At 41.6% G+C, this 14,821-nt stretch overlaps 1 protein-coding gene across 4 annotated transcripts in view; it reads left to right on the forward strand.

The window, feature by feature from the left end:
* RASSF8 (Ras association domain family member 8) overlaps positions 1–14,821 on the forward strand; it is a 188,108-nt gene that overhangs the window by 84,890 nt on the left and 88,397 nt on the right. The window contains exon 2 of one of the 4 annotated variants that reach the window (XM_090043668.1): positions 7,972–8,285. The exons of the other annotated variants lie outside the window; for them this stretch is intronic. The gene's annotated coding sequence lies outside the window, so the exon portion shown is untranslated. The remainder of the gene's footprint in view (positions 1–7,971; positions 8,286–14,821) is intronic. 4 annotated transcript variants of the gene reach the window in all.

Genomic DNA, 14,821 nt, shown 5'->3' on the forward strand with positions numbered 1-14,821 from the left:
ATTAATTTTAAATTCTTTAGAACCTGTAAATTGTTGACAAAATGTAAATTGGGGGGGGGGGTATCTAGTTTGTGGGCAAATCATGGTGTTCTATAACTTCCTCTAAGCTGTTTCCTTTTTCTGGAGAAAAGTCTTGAAACGTTCAATAAATACCTACTTTCCAGACAGTTTCACCTACTAACAAGAGGTAGATTTATCCCTGCTGCCTGTTTTTGTGCCCTTGTGTCATCTTCCATCTAAATAACTGAGAGAGATGTTTGCCTAAAGATGGCATCCTGTAGAACAGTTAGGTGTTTCTGTTTCATGATACTAGACTGTCCTTGAACCTTATGATCTTGTATCTCCACTATTAAAAGATGCTGTGATCTTCTAGCCAGTTAGCCAGCAATTGTTTCTGTTGGCTAGGTGTCTGATTTAAACTTGCCCATACCTTGGAAGTAATTTTGCAAGCCTATGGAGATAGCTAGAAGGAGGGAATGTTTTATGAAGCAGCATGAAAGCAGATTCATTTATCAGGTTAAATGATGTTCTTCTGTAATTCACATGCTAAAAACCAATTCAAATAGAAGGTTCTCTTGGCTTTCACATATTGAATACACCAAAACACAAGCAGGCAACCAAGGGTGTATTTACACCAAACAGTGTATCCTAGTCAGAAGATACTTCAGCAACCACCTGCTCCTGTTCTGAACCAGTGGCCCCCTCTGGTACTGAGAAGATGAGCTGCAGAAGGATAGCCTAGAGCAGCATTTCTCAACCCATGGGTTGTGACCGAAAAGTGGGTTGCAAGGATATATGAAAGGGTTGCAAACAAACTTTAAAAAATGGATTCTCCTTTAAAGAAGAAAAACATGGGAAACCATCGGTTTTCTCTCGCAGGCTGGTAGACTTCCAGCCTGCAAGGGGTTGGGGGCAGCAGGTCAGGTGTGAGGGGCATTGGTTTGGGACTGGCAATCTATGTTTACAAATGGGTCCTGACAGCTGACCCGAGCAAGGTGGAGGGTCTGGGGCAAATCAGCTCATGTGGGGCCCCACCCCCACTCTGATCCCATGGGCCCTGGACCTGAAGAAGTTGCCACCGCCATTGGTGGCAGCAACATCAATGTCGGGGCATGGAGGGGAAAGGTAGCAAGCAGCTAGACACGGAGCTGCTGCTCTGCCCAGCTCTGCGCTGCCACTGCTCCACCCTGCTCCGCAGGGCCCCCCAAAGCACGGGGCCTGGGGTGATCAGACCAATTCACCCCTCCTAGGAACGGCCCTGGGTCCTGGTACAAAAAAGGCTGAAACCACTGGCTTAGAGCAGCCTCACCAGTAAGCATGTAAGGCACATATAAGATCAGCCTGTGCACACCAGCATTGCGATTTAGACATATAGGCTAAACATCTCTGAAAGACACATTGCCTTTTGATAACCTTAGGTGTTAAATGGACTGTATGTGTGCATGGATGTTATATTTATATAAACCAGTTGTTCTCAATCTCATTAGACTCAAGGCACCCCTTGAAAAATACTAATTCTTGGTTTTAAATCTTACTATGGAAAAATAAGGGAAAAATTCTGTTGCAGAGAACTCAGACCACAAAAGGTCAGAATGTTTTTGATTCTGTGGATTCCTATTTAAAATCTCTGGGTTTATCTTGTGAATTATGAGTTAAGTGTCTGTATACCTAACAGGACTAATATTAATCGGCACCCCTAAAAGGGTCGCAAGGTATTCCAGGGTGTCACAGCTCTCTGGTTGAGAATCACTGATACAAATGCATTAAAAAGTTGAGATATGTCAGAAAGATGAACAGCTACTTCAAAGCTACCCAGAGAAGGAGATGGGAATGTCTGGGATATGTCCAAGAAAGAAAGTAGGGCCTTTCCTCAGTGTCCTAAGTGGCAGCACAGGAAGGATTTAGATTCAGAAGCTACTACAAGAATATCTGTCCCTATTTCTCTCTCCTGCTTCTGCTGTCAAGCCTTTTGTGATGGTGTTTGAGGAGTAATACTGCTATGTATCCATCTCCCCTTTCTAGCCCATAAAAAACACCCAGAAAAATAGTATCTTCTCTGTGAATAAATATCAGCCCACTCCTAGTTTTCCCCACCAGCAGATTGAACTTAACATGGTCCTTTGAGGTTTTGCTGCTGTTTTTGAATGGAAAAGTGAAATTGAGTTCTAGTCCTGGTGAGTTTGCTTTCTTGTAGTTTGACAAAACAAACAGGACCTGAAGAGGCCCTGGATTGATTCCCCCCACCCGTATGGTTGTGAAGATCCTCCCTCATACTTAGAGTAGAAACTGAAGTTTGTATTACATAGAAACTTAATTCTTTTTAATTATTAAAAAGCTTCGATCAGTGCTTCACTAAGAGAAACTTCCTCAACTCTGTTGCATTTTTCAATTTTTGTTTAATTCACTAAAGTTCATCTTGTAGCCCAACTATTTATAAACAGCGTAATGTGATCACTGTCCAAACTCCCAAAGCTCTGCTAAAATCCTTTGAGCAAATAAAAGGGAGGATTGGGAAATAGTGTGTGTGTGCGTGCATGAGTGCATGCCAAACTGCTAGCTGTATGATGCCAAAAATCTCATTGGCAAGAGACAAAACATCTGTATTCTTCTTTGCAGTTCATATATGGGAGATTTGCCTAATACATTTGAACAAATATGGCCCTTCTGTGATCACATATCCTCCAAACTAGACTAATATGTTACTTGCCGGCCCTTGCTGCCAACAGCAGCTATCATTTTGGAGAATTATCATTAGCTTTTCCCCTTGAGCTACACAATGCCTATTAGGCAGCTGGAACCTCCACAAAAGTGTGAGTAGGGGTGGATTGGTTGTTCGTTTTGTTTTGTTTTGTTTGCGCTCTGAAATTTCCATGCCTGATTTGTGACAGTCTTTTACTTCTTCCTAGTCTATGGGTAGATTGATCCTTCTTACACCGTTACCATGGTTTGATTTTACTAATCTAAAGATCTCAAACTGGTTAGAAATCCCAGCCTAAAAATGTATCTAGTTGGTCTGGAAGTCTTAAATGTGGTCTCTGTTAGACTGCTTGTTGCAACACAGGCAGCTCAGATGGCCTCAGGGAAAGCAGAACTGTGTCTGTAGGCCTTGCCTAACTTCCTTTCCCCCCACAACCAAGGGCTGTGTCCACAGGCCTCCAAATTCCTTGGGCCAAGCGGAGAAGCTCTGCTGGCCAGATGTTTAACACCCGTGCCACAAGGTATACACAAAGACAGTACTCCCTTAACCCAAATTATGTCCATAGATGCTTCTTGATTGGAATTCATAAAAAGCTTTCTACCAAGATGACTACTGCATCTCTAGAAATTTACTGCCACATGTGATCTTTCTGTAAGTTGATTTAACAGCTTTATTTTATAAACATGCTTCTAGAAGTGATTGCCTAAAATAGATTCATCAAGAAAGGAGGTCTCTAATGGCAAAATGTGTACATGATTTGACCTCAAGTTCACTCTTCTACACTCCAAATATCTACTCAGATCAGCTAGTCGTTTCAACAGTTAGCATTCCCTTGGAACTAAAATTAGCATCATTCTGGGTGGTTGCTGATAAGCAATTGTTCAGAGTGAACAGCCAGCATCATGGCAACTTACTTTTTAGGTAAAGATTGACCATTCATTTCTTTTGAGTGTTAAACTAGGCTGATGGAGCACTTAACAAGGAGAATTTCAATTAATGCTTGGTTCAGGCTTTGGTGTCTAGCTTTGTCTTCATTTATAGCAAACTGATAGTAGGTTTGTGAGCTAAGCACTGACAGCTTTTTCCAGGACAGAACTTAACCAGATGTACATTTTTTTTAATTTTATTTTAATTTTTTTAAGATATATTTTCAGATGAACTGAGTGACCCCACATTGTGGCTTCATTTATATGCTTATTAACAAGCCCCAGCATCAGTGCCTTGGTTTTTAAGAGGCATTAGTGCTCTATTTTTGATGATTCAGATTGGGTAAAGTTGATGTTTTGACTCGATGCCTATTTGATGTATGGTAAATGAAACTGGACAGAATGACTAACTTTTATGATTGCTATGACTCCCAAGAGTCTAGCAGACTTGAGATGTCACTCCGTCAGAACATGTTCTGAAAATCCCCAATGCTGCTTTTCAAGTCAGCTTTCTAAAGGTTGTTAACCCTGATTCAAGGTCCTGTGATTTGACAATATCCCTCAGTAAACAGGAAAGTTTTGTTCTGTATACAGTTATTGTAATTTGTTGTGGATGCATTCAGAGCCTTGGAGAGGTGACTCTTGATTCTCGGCATAAATCTATATAAATAGAACGTGTGGTTGTGGGCTCAGTATGTGAATACATTTGATTTGTTACTCAGTATGCAGACTTATTCTATCATACATACATTTCAAATGTTAGCATTAAGTTGTGTTACCTCCTGTACTTAACCTTTTTTGAAGATTAAGTACGATAGAAGGGATTTTGGCTCCTGGAAGCCACATGGAAATGTTTCAACCAAGGAGAGAAGTTCTGGCAAAAGGAACAAGCTGTATATGTTTTCCTTCTTTAAAAAAAATCAGTTCAGCTGTTATTTAAACAAACCTTCAAATATGCATATGTTAAGTGGGGAAAATGCAAAACAAGCCTACAATTCAAATACCAATAAAAAAAATCTTGTCAGTAGATGCCTGGATTAAACTGAGCTATTGTGACAACCACCATTCTTTTTCTGTTATAATGATACTGTCATCCCTCCTGCTACCACTGTCTACATTTTTATATCCATATTGCCCTTCAGCCAAGCAGTGGCAGTTTCCTGGCCTTTCAGACTGGCTTCTCAGGGGAGGAGAAACTATGACAAGTCAGAGTATATCCTATATATAACTTTGTTTTATTTCGGCACACGAACCAGCCATGGAATGGAGGCAGTCAGATACCATGCAGGATAGCATAGCAAGTTTCTTCTCTGAGGTATTTTAGCCTGCGGCCCAAGAGCAACTCGTACCCGAAGCTTTACTCTAATTAGTGTCTGTAGGCCAGTTATTCTCAACCAGGGTGCTGCCAGATGCAATATTGGCACTCTTAGGTGCAAACACCCACATGTGATTCACAAAATGAGACCAGAGATATCAAATAGTGGCAAAACAATTCAGACCCGTTGTGGTCTTTTCTGCATTCTTTGCAACAGAATAATTGCTCTTGTCTTCTCATAGTCAAAAATGAGTGAAAGCTAAGAGTTGTCATTTTCAGTAGGATGCTTTGACTCTAACAAGGTTGATAACCTAGACAGGCTACAGTCTCTCCTGTTGCTTGCATTCCCCCTTTTGTGGAAAGGACCTCTGTTCCTTAGAGTTTTGATTTAGAAATCACATACTTTGTCTTCCAAAAGATGAACATTTGTTTGGAAAATGATGTATAACAGTGCTACCTTGCCTCCCCTGCCCTATGAATATTTGGTGTGGATGGCAATGATGAACATATTTTATTTTAGTTTACAGGCAGTGTGTGAGAGAAATGTTTATGCAACATGTTCTTGCCAGTAGGATGTTGTTTAAAAATATTGATCCAACTTCATTTCAGTCAAGAAAAGGCTAATTAACTAACCATTGAAAGGCTTGTTTTTCTGTTTTTATATGTATATGCAAATGAGTAACCAGTTACTCTAATATGATATATGATGGAAAAAGGAGTGGGGGAGAGGAATACAGCCATCTGTCTATCTCAAATTGAGCATATGCATGGGTACATATGCTGTATTTACCCAAATCCAAAATAACTTAAAATTTTAAGATGACCCCTCACTAATTAGATTTTATACATGGAAATTTTATTAATCTTGTTATCATTTTGTATGTATAGAAACTAATTGGTGGAAGGTTGTATTAAATTCATCTCTCCATCTGGTGTGGCAGAAAAAGCAGCAGTGGGAGGTAAGGGGCCAGACCCTTTCTCCTTTGCCCCTCATCTCCCTACCTATGCCATTTTCACCCTGCCTGTACCTGCCCTTTCACCCCCACACCTTCTGCTAGAGCTGTGTTCTAGCGGGGGCAGTTAGCTGTAGTGGTGGCCACATTTGGCCCCAGTGCAGCCTGGCGAGGGCTGAAGGGACAGGCTTAAGAGTGGAGGATAAAGGGAGACAAGACAGCTGAGCAAGAAGAGGTAGACTTCAGGGAAGAGTGGGGGCAGTGTAACATCAGGCGTGAGGGCAAGGCAGAGGGGTGCAGGTGGAATGTCTCCCTCCTCCCCCTGGCCATGTGGCTCCTCCCCACTTCCAACCCAAAGCCAGTAGAGCCCAGGACCAAAGCCAAAGCTGAGATGCCACCTACCCTGGGCTGGTACTTGAATCCAAGACTAGGTTCCCCGCATGCTGACTCAGGGAACAGAACTCATCTTGGATTCAAGTAAATATGGTATGTGCTCGTGAAGACATCTTACGCTCTGAAGTAGTTTTCCTTATTGCAGTATACTATTAGCTGGTAAAGCTGTGCAGTAAGGGTGGGTTCCAAACACTGGTAGGAGGTGCCCCCATAGCAGCTTCAGTGCCTTATTTCTAGGTTTGTTGTGTGTGAAGCAAGTGGGTAGAACTCTTATTTCTTAGCAGTGCTCTCATGAGTGCTGTAGGAAGAGGCATAGATATTCCCTCATTCCCACTGGAGGCTTCTGCTGTTGCTACCTGGTGGCTCTCAGGTTTCCCTGCCCTGTTGCAGTGTCAACTTGTCCCTGCTCCTGTATCGATAGCTCCTTTTGGGAGCGTCTGTGGCATAGTTCCTGTCAACTTCCTCAACAGTGGTAAAATCACTATATGCTATCTCCATCTCTTTTTTACATTCCTACTAATGAAGGCCTCACTTTTGAAATAACCTAGAATAACTAAAACAAATATCTCTTTCACCAATTCATTTATTCTTAATGGATCCCTTCCCTCCCACCTTTCTTATTTTCAGTAAAATCTTGCTAAAAACATTGCCAAACTATTTGACTGGGGTTTCAGCCTGTTCTTCAGTCAGCTTTGTTCCTGAGATATAACTATCACTTTCCTCTCCACCCCTATCCCTTCTGGAGGGGAGGAGAGTGGGATTGAGGAGCATGTTAACTCCAATTTTTCAGGACTTGGAAATCTCCCAACACTGCAGGTTAGAGCCCCAGCATCAGTCAGTGCATTTAAAAACTCAGTGTTTGTATGCATAACATTCCCAACAGTGGGTTTTTGATTTTGGGGCTTTTTTCCTGCCAAGCACCTACTTTCCTTTCACTGGTTTCTCGCACTCCCGCTCTACCCTTAATTTAAAAGAGAACCAGAAACAACCCCTCTCCTTCCCTTTCCCTCCTTCCATTTACTTGGATTCACCTGGAGAAATCTAACCCTCCTCAGGGGTTCCATCATCAGTCAAGCTTACTGACAGTCTGTTTAATTTCTCTTGCTGGCACAGGGTTTGTTATCTGCTGTTTGGATCAAAGTAATTTGTGAGAGAGAGGTTTGTTGCTTTGATGTCTATAAGTGTCTTTGCAGGCTGTGAAAACTGTTTGACTCTTCTGCCCAAATAGGTACAGCAGTCAATTAAATGGTAAGGCAACACCAGCATGAAAAGGCAATGGTTTTACATTTAAAGGATGCTGCCTTGTAAATGAAAGCTGGGTGCGCAGGATGAAGCCCTGAAAATAGGTTCAGCGGCAGTCTGGATCTTCAGCATTTGTTAGACATCTTGATGTGTGTATTTTATGACACAGCAACAAGGAATATCTAGCTTTAGAAGAATTCTGTGGGTAGTCCTTGTGCCTGCCATTTTTTAACTAATCAATCCATTCCTCTAATACTGGTGTTATATCAAAGTCCCATTTAAACTATTTCCCTTGGCGCATCCCTTGACTTCACCTATGTGGTTGCATCCACATGAGCCCAGCCATGCAGTATGTGGCGCTGCAGACACAGTCCACTGTTCTTCATGCTGCAAGGGCGTGCTGCCTGTGTATGTGCTGCTCAATTTTGGTTTTTTATTCCACAGGCTTTTTTTGACCCCTGGATATCAATAGTCTGGCATGAGAAAACAACCTGTCTGCCTCCCTAGCAACAGGTTACATAACTCCTATTCCCACCAAGGCACCAGACCTTGTTCCAGACCCAAATTCTAGCTGTGCCTCCTCATTAACACAGGAACCATCATCACTGGACGAAGTAACGCAGATTTATCTACACCTCTACCAACATCATACATACCATCACCTGCTTACGTCACTGCTGCCTGCATTGGACAGACAGGGCCATCCATATGTGTAAGAATGAATGAACATCAGTCTGAAATCAGTCACAGAAAGGCAGGTCTGTAACCTTCGTAGACATTCTGTTACTGACAGAGTGGCTTTTTTTGGACAACAAAACTTTCAAAATGACAGTGACCAGGAAATTGGGGAACAAGAAATCATCCACAGACTGGACTGTGTTAAGTATGGTCTAAACTGAGGCTATGGATTTTTATTCCATTACCTAGATTAATTGTTATAAACTGTATGTCCCACAGTAGGTTAACTGCTTCAGCTTTTCTCTCCTACCCACCTACCTATTCCTAGACTCTCAGCAGTGTCTTGCTTTTCTTCCCCCCACCTTTCCGACTCTTTGTATTTTAATCATTGCTTTCTATTTAGCAGCTTCTCTTTCTGCAGTCCCTTCACAGCCTCTGATGAAGCAAGCCCTCTGGTTATGAAAGGTTATGCTATACATCTCCAAGATGTATAGGTTTCACCTTAGTCTATAAGGTGAAATCTACCCTGCCTTCTACATATTCAGGAGCTGAAGCCAATGTTGCCCTGACTTCACTGCTCTTAGTTCCCAAAGCTATCTGAGATGCTTCCTACATGTGTTGCAGTTGCATCTCCAATTGCAGTATAGACATACCCTTGATTAGAGTGTTACTGATCTTGGAGGTATCCACTTATTAATTCCTTTTTCCTCCCACCCCCCCACCTCCCATGTTCTTAAATTTTCTTGGAATATAGTGCAAGGTCTGCATATCTAGGCCTTTGCTTGAATAGGAGCCCTACATTAGGGTGCCATGGAACAAACAGTATGGAGAACTGTTGCATCTGGTATGTATGTGTTTATCATACAAACATGTTTTTATATAGGTACCTGGATGATCTAAACTTAAAAACTGAACATAAGTCAAAAATTTTTTCCTTCTATTGGTACCAGTAATATATAAGATGACTGTAACTGAAAGAATGGGGATTTTTTTTTTCCAGTTTACTTGCTTTACACATTTGGGTATAGTTCTTTCACTGGTTTAGTCTCCCTCCCCCCTTTTCCCCCAGTCAGTCTTCCTGGTGCTCTCTTTTTGCGGGGATAAAGGGTCTCTAGAGTATGTTAAAGAATTGGCTCCAGAATCCATCCATACTTTAATATTCCTTAAATAGTTCTGTTCTTTGTGTTTATAGAAAAAATATTCCAAATATGAACAGCGTGCAGGTGACGGAATAGCATCTGCCCAGGTCTGCAGATGGCCTGAAGCAACTCTAAGAATGTTGAGCAGTTTTGTTCTTGGGGTGATAGCTCTGAAACCCAGTGATAACGTTAGTATTTTATTTTTTATCTTAACTCTTTATTTTACTGCTGATTTATTTTTAACCAAAACATCTAGTTAACGTGTTGCTCCTATAGTCTAAAATTGCTTCTTGTGTTTTCTCAGCTGTCAGAAGTTCTTCTTGCCAAACCTACAGGTTTTCCTTGAACCTTCTGATTCTATTGTGCTTTTTGTGGGGGAGGGAGGAATAAGTTTTGGCACAGTAAAAAGAGTCGTGAGGGAAATTTTAAAATAAATTGAAAGTCTAAAAAGCAATACAGGGGCTACTGCATAGATGTATTTTCACATTCCATTTCCTGTAAAATCCTGCAGTTGATGGCGCCAAAGAAGTTGTACCAGATTTGTTTCACCAGAGTACTGTGAAACTAATGGAACTCAGTGACACAACTGTTTCCTCAGAATTTATACCTACTCTTGCTTAGAGTTGAAAACATCCTATGCAAATGCATTTGTACTTCTGTCAAATTGTTTTGTTTTTAAAGGTTGGGGGTACTGTTCCACTTACTATCACACTCTACATAATTTTTGCAAGTTGGAAATAATGCAATATAATTCCATATTCATTAATTCTCTATTCAAATGCTGCAGAATGGCATACTATTGATTTGAAATACCTAGGTAACCAACATAAGTAGAATATGGCACTGTACTTTAGTTACCAAAAAGTGCTTGCTCATCTAGTATATAATCCTATGCTTCTAAAACAGGTGCAAGATGCAAGGAAGCTTTTTCTGCAGCGGTTATAATATCAGTGGAATTCTATGTTCTATGTTACAGAGGAGGCTGGAGTAGACTCTGATAATGGATGCTTCTAGCTGTAAAAATATCGGAATTGGTACTGGATGGTCTGGGTGTACTGAGAGCAATTGCCTTAGTTACGTACTGTGGAGTATTATTAAGTGGAAATACCCTGTACTGTCTTAGTGCAAGTCTGCAAAGCTCTGCATCTTATGTTTATTTTATAAAGTGCTTTTGATTGCACACTCCATAGACAGCCATTAAATATCAATCACTTCACCACCCATAAAATACAGGCTCCTTTGGGGTGGTCCACAGCAGCTATTGAACAGTGCACAGTGACCTTGTACAGCAGTTTGGTAGAGGAACTGAAGGCTGCCCTATAGAAGTGAAAAAGCAAGCACAACATATAATGAATGTTGTCCCCCACAGGGAAGAGACTGACACAGCACAAGCATGCTAATCCCAGAGCTGATGAATTCAAGGGAACCACACATTTGTTGGATTCTATCAGTTTTTGTTTAATACTTTTTCACAAAAGAGTCACAAAAATTCACTTACCTTCAAGTATCTGAAGGAATGTATTGCCCAGTAAAACCAAATCCTGGGGAGTCTGCATTTATATGCCAGGTGACTAGGGTGGCATTCATCTCTTCTGTGTGGCTGGAAACTGGCCATACAAATTGCATGGTTTGGATGACCTCCTAAAGAGAAACAGAAGGTGCCTTGGAAAACTTGCAGAGGCACGTTGAGGGTGAACACTGAAAATTAAGGAATTACTTTTCTTGTTCTTGCTTTTTCTCAATACCACATGTTTTTTTCTGATCAGGCTGGCAAATAGAATAGTCTAAGTCTGTCATGTACCCGTTAGTTTACTGTTGTGGGATCACCTCTACTGCTGCTCTGTGGTAGGAAGCAAGAGAACAGGCTTGCAATGTATCATTCAGGCACCTATCCAAATGCTGTAGGCGTAGTCTAATGTGACTGTGTTTGATGCTTTTTCCCAACTTTTGGCGGGAAAATGAATACCAAAGACACTTCTGGAGTAGGGCAATTGCAACCCCTCCCCTCCCCCACCTTTGAAAATTTAGGCCACTGCTGAAATTCAAAAAATTTGAAGTGATCTCTTTAAGTAGCTAAAAATGGGGGGGGGTAATTTTATTATTGCTGTCAATAATTTAATTAAAGTCTTCTACTTTCCCCTTAACCTGTGAACTTTGGAAATTTGACAAAATGTAACTAGCTATGAAATGTACGCAAAATTATTTTTAATTCATTGACGCTCTAATAGCTCTCCAAATCGAATACAGTTCCAAGGGAAGTTTAATGAATGCAAATATCACATCATCAGTTTAAAATCTAATTTCAACGAATGAGTCCTCAGCAGCATGTGACTCACAAGTGGGCTTGAACAAGTGATTCATTACTAAGTCAGAAGAATGACAGCCAGCTCTTGAATCATTGATGCCAGTTCCTGGAGCAGACTTTTTTTCCTCATATCTGGATAATGACCTGCGAACCAGCTCTTGACCTACTTAGCTACTGACAAGATTACAACATAAGAAAGAAGTTAAGTTTGCATGAAGTCTAGACAAGGAAGGAAACAGTAGGAATTGATCATACATTTGATGTACTTGATATTGGCCTGAGAATTCAAGATTCTACCCTCATGCTTCAGCAGGTGGAGACACTGAGCTTTACCTTTAAGAACGGACCTTTATTTCAAGAGCAGCCAGATATTGATAGGAAACACCACAGCTGTGTTTGGGCATTGCTCTTGTTTTTTGGGGAATCCTGCTCCAACCAGTGTGTTACTAATATTGTCCCTTTTTGATTGATATCTGTTCTCTCCCTTTAACTCTAGCCTTTTTTTCCACTGCAACTTGGCACTTTTCTGGAGCTTCACAATCAACTCTAACTATGCCCTTAAAAACAAGCAAATAATCAAGAGCTGTGACATCCTTCAGAAGAAGACTTAAACTAAGAATCCTACTAAGCCCAGTACCCACAGACTCGGTAGAGCTTTCCATGAGATCTTGTTAGCATTCAGCCCCTTGGGAGTTTTAAGATGTACAACCTGGCTGCATCCACACGAGTGTGGACATTTAGTTCCCCAGGAACAACTAGCAATGGGACACCTTGTGCCGCTGCTAGTTGTCCCCAGGGAATGCCTGTGCCATGCGCTCTCTGGCACATGGCAAGTTACCCCAGGTGGAGTAAAGGAAGCTGGGGCCAGCACTGTGCCAGCCCCAGAAGCCTTACCTATGGTTCTAGGGCCCTCCTGGCACTGCAGCAGTGGCAATCCTGCTACTTGGAGCCTGCCTGGCAGCCAGAGCATCACTCTGGCAAGCCAGGCTCTGGTTTTGAGTGGTGTGCACTGTCCCCATGTGCACTGCTCCACTTTTTCTTGCATGGGTTTTTTTTGACCCCTGGATATGCAAGGATCAAAAAAACCCATGCACTGCTCAGTGCAGTGCGGAGAACAGCTGGATGTGATGTATGTGGCACAGCAGGCATGTACGTACCACATGGCTGTGCTCATCTGGATGTGGCCTATGAGATCCTACCTAGTGAGCAGATTTGTCTTTATTTTGGAAAGGCCATGCCATGCAGTGAGATGACAGTGTAGAAAGAGTGCCTATCATCACACTTTTGTAGATGGCAAATAATGGATTCTGACTCAAGGTGAACTTGAGAGAAATATATAAATGGGGAAGTTCTTGACTTACCAAAGAAGAGGAAATATTTTGTCTTCTATTTTTGCTGTAGAGACCCATCAGACAGGAAACTTAGCTAGATCAGCCTTACGTAGATATCAAGATTACATATGTGCACCTTCCTCATCTTGGCTTTGTTTAGAGCTGTATATAAAAAGAACAGAGCTGCTTTGACACTGTTATCTCTAGAACCAAATTCTTGGATTGTACTGCATTCCCTCTGAATACAAAAACAGTTGTCACCTCTTCTTCCTCTCTCTTCTTCCCTGCCCTGAGTTAAGTACAACACAATATGCCTCTTATTCTTCCACTGTCTGTGGTGCAGCTTTTGAATGACCTTGCACTTGTTCAAACTGGTGAGATAACATAGCTGCAGTTCAAGATATCATGATAAAAGCATCTCTTTATTTTTTCTTCCCCTTTTTTCATTTCTTGTAGCGCATTTAACAGTAAAATGAGTGGGCTTGTGATGGCTTGCTTTTTGATACTTTTTTTAAAAGCTGTTATTCCCTTATCTTTTCAGTGCAAAATTCTGAAGTCTACTTATGCAAGTATACTAAATTATTTGCAATTATATGGCACTTTTCATTCAAGCTTCTTGAAGCAACTTACTATTACTAATGAGTTGGTCCAGAACATGAACAAGTAATATCTTTTAGCATGCAGATGATGGAAGAGTAATAGAAGGGCTGATTTGGGGGGTTGACTACTTTTGGTTTCCTACACTAACAATACAATCCTAAAACTGTAGCCATTGAAATCAGCAGCACCAGATTCAGACTTCTCTGACTTGCTACAATACCTGCTTGTCCCAAAACAAGGACCACGGAATCCCTTTGGTAGTCAGCTACAGATCCCCAGCTTAAACACATCATTGATCTCCAGCCCTTCCTGGAAATGATGACCATCTCAAGGGAGCCATAGGGGACAAGCTAGTAGCTAGCTTACTGGCAGGTTCCCCTCCCCTCCAACCTCAAATCATCTCTCTCCAGCAACAGGCTACCTGATTCCACTGAATCAGAGCTTGCGCCAGATTCAGATGGCAGCTGTGCCCACTCATCAACACAGACCACATAATCAGTGGACCAAATAACATGGATTATTTACCTGCACCTCTGCCAACATCATATATCTCCCCCACTCTCCTGTCCACATTGCCTCTCTTCTAGTGCCCTCTTTTTCCTTCTCCCTTCTCTAGCCTTTGTATTCTAATCCTTGCTTTCTGTTTAGCAGCTCCGCTTCCTGCTGTCCCTTCACAGCATCTTATGAAGTAAGCTGCTGCTTATGAAAGCTTATGCACCTCTGAACTTATTGTCTATAAGGTGCAAATCTACCCTGCCATCTATTTTGGGAACTAAGGGCATTTATTGACATACTTTTCTGTCCTACAATGCGCTGGAGATCCGCCACTTCGGAGCAGACTCAGTTAATCAAGCCTGCGCTGCACACGAGCTGAGGCGAACTGCGCTGCACTGTGTGCAGTTGTATAAGCAGTGAAATGCATGTCAGAGCACAGAAAATGGCGGCGGTGTGTTTTTTAATTAAAGCACCTCCAATGTGTTTCAGTTCAAAAGTGCACCGCCGCCATTTGCTCAGTGCTGAGGCACATTTTGCCACTTATACAACTGCAAGCATTGTAGCACTGGGGGCTTACATTTATAAAAATACCCGTAATTTAAAATTACAGCCCTCTTAGATATCTAAAAAAATTATTGAAAATGTGGCATTTGAAAAAACTGCCGTATTATCAGATGTTTCTAGATGGCCACTCAAAAATAGAGTCACTCACAATAGAGACCTATTAAACCGGCCTGCGTATGTTG

The sequence above is a fragment of the Crocodylus siamensis genome, chromosome 4, assembly GCF_052110815.1.
Source record: "Crocodylus siamensis isolate JL-2025a chromosome 4, ASM5211081v1, whole genome shotgun sequence".
Taxonomy (NCBI): domain Eukaryota; kingdom Metazoa; phylum Chordata; order Crocodylia; family Crocodylidae; genus Crocodylus; species Crocodylus siamensis.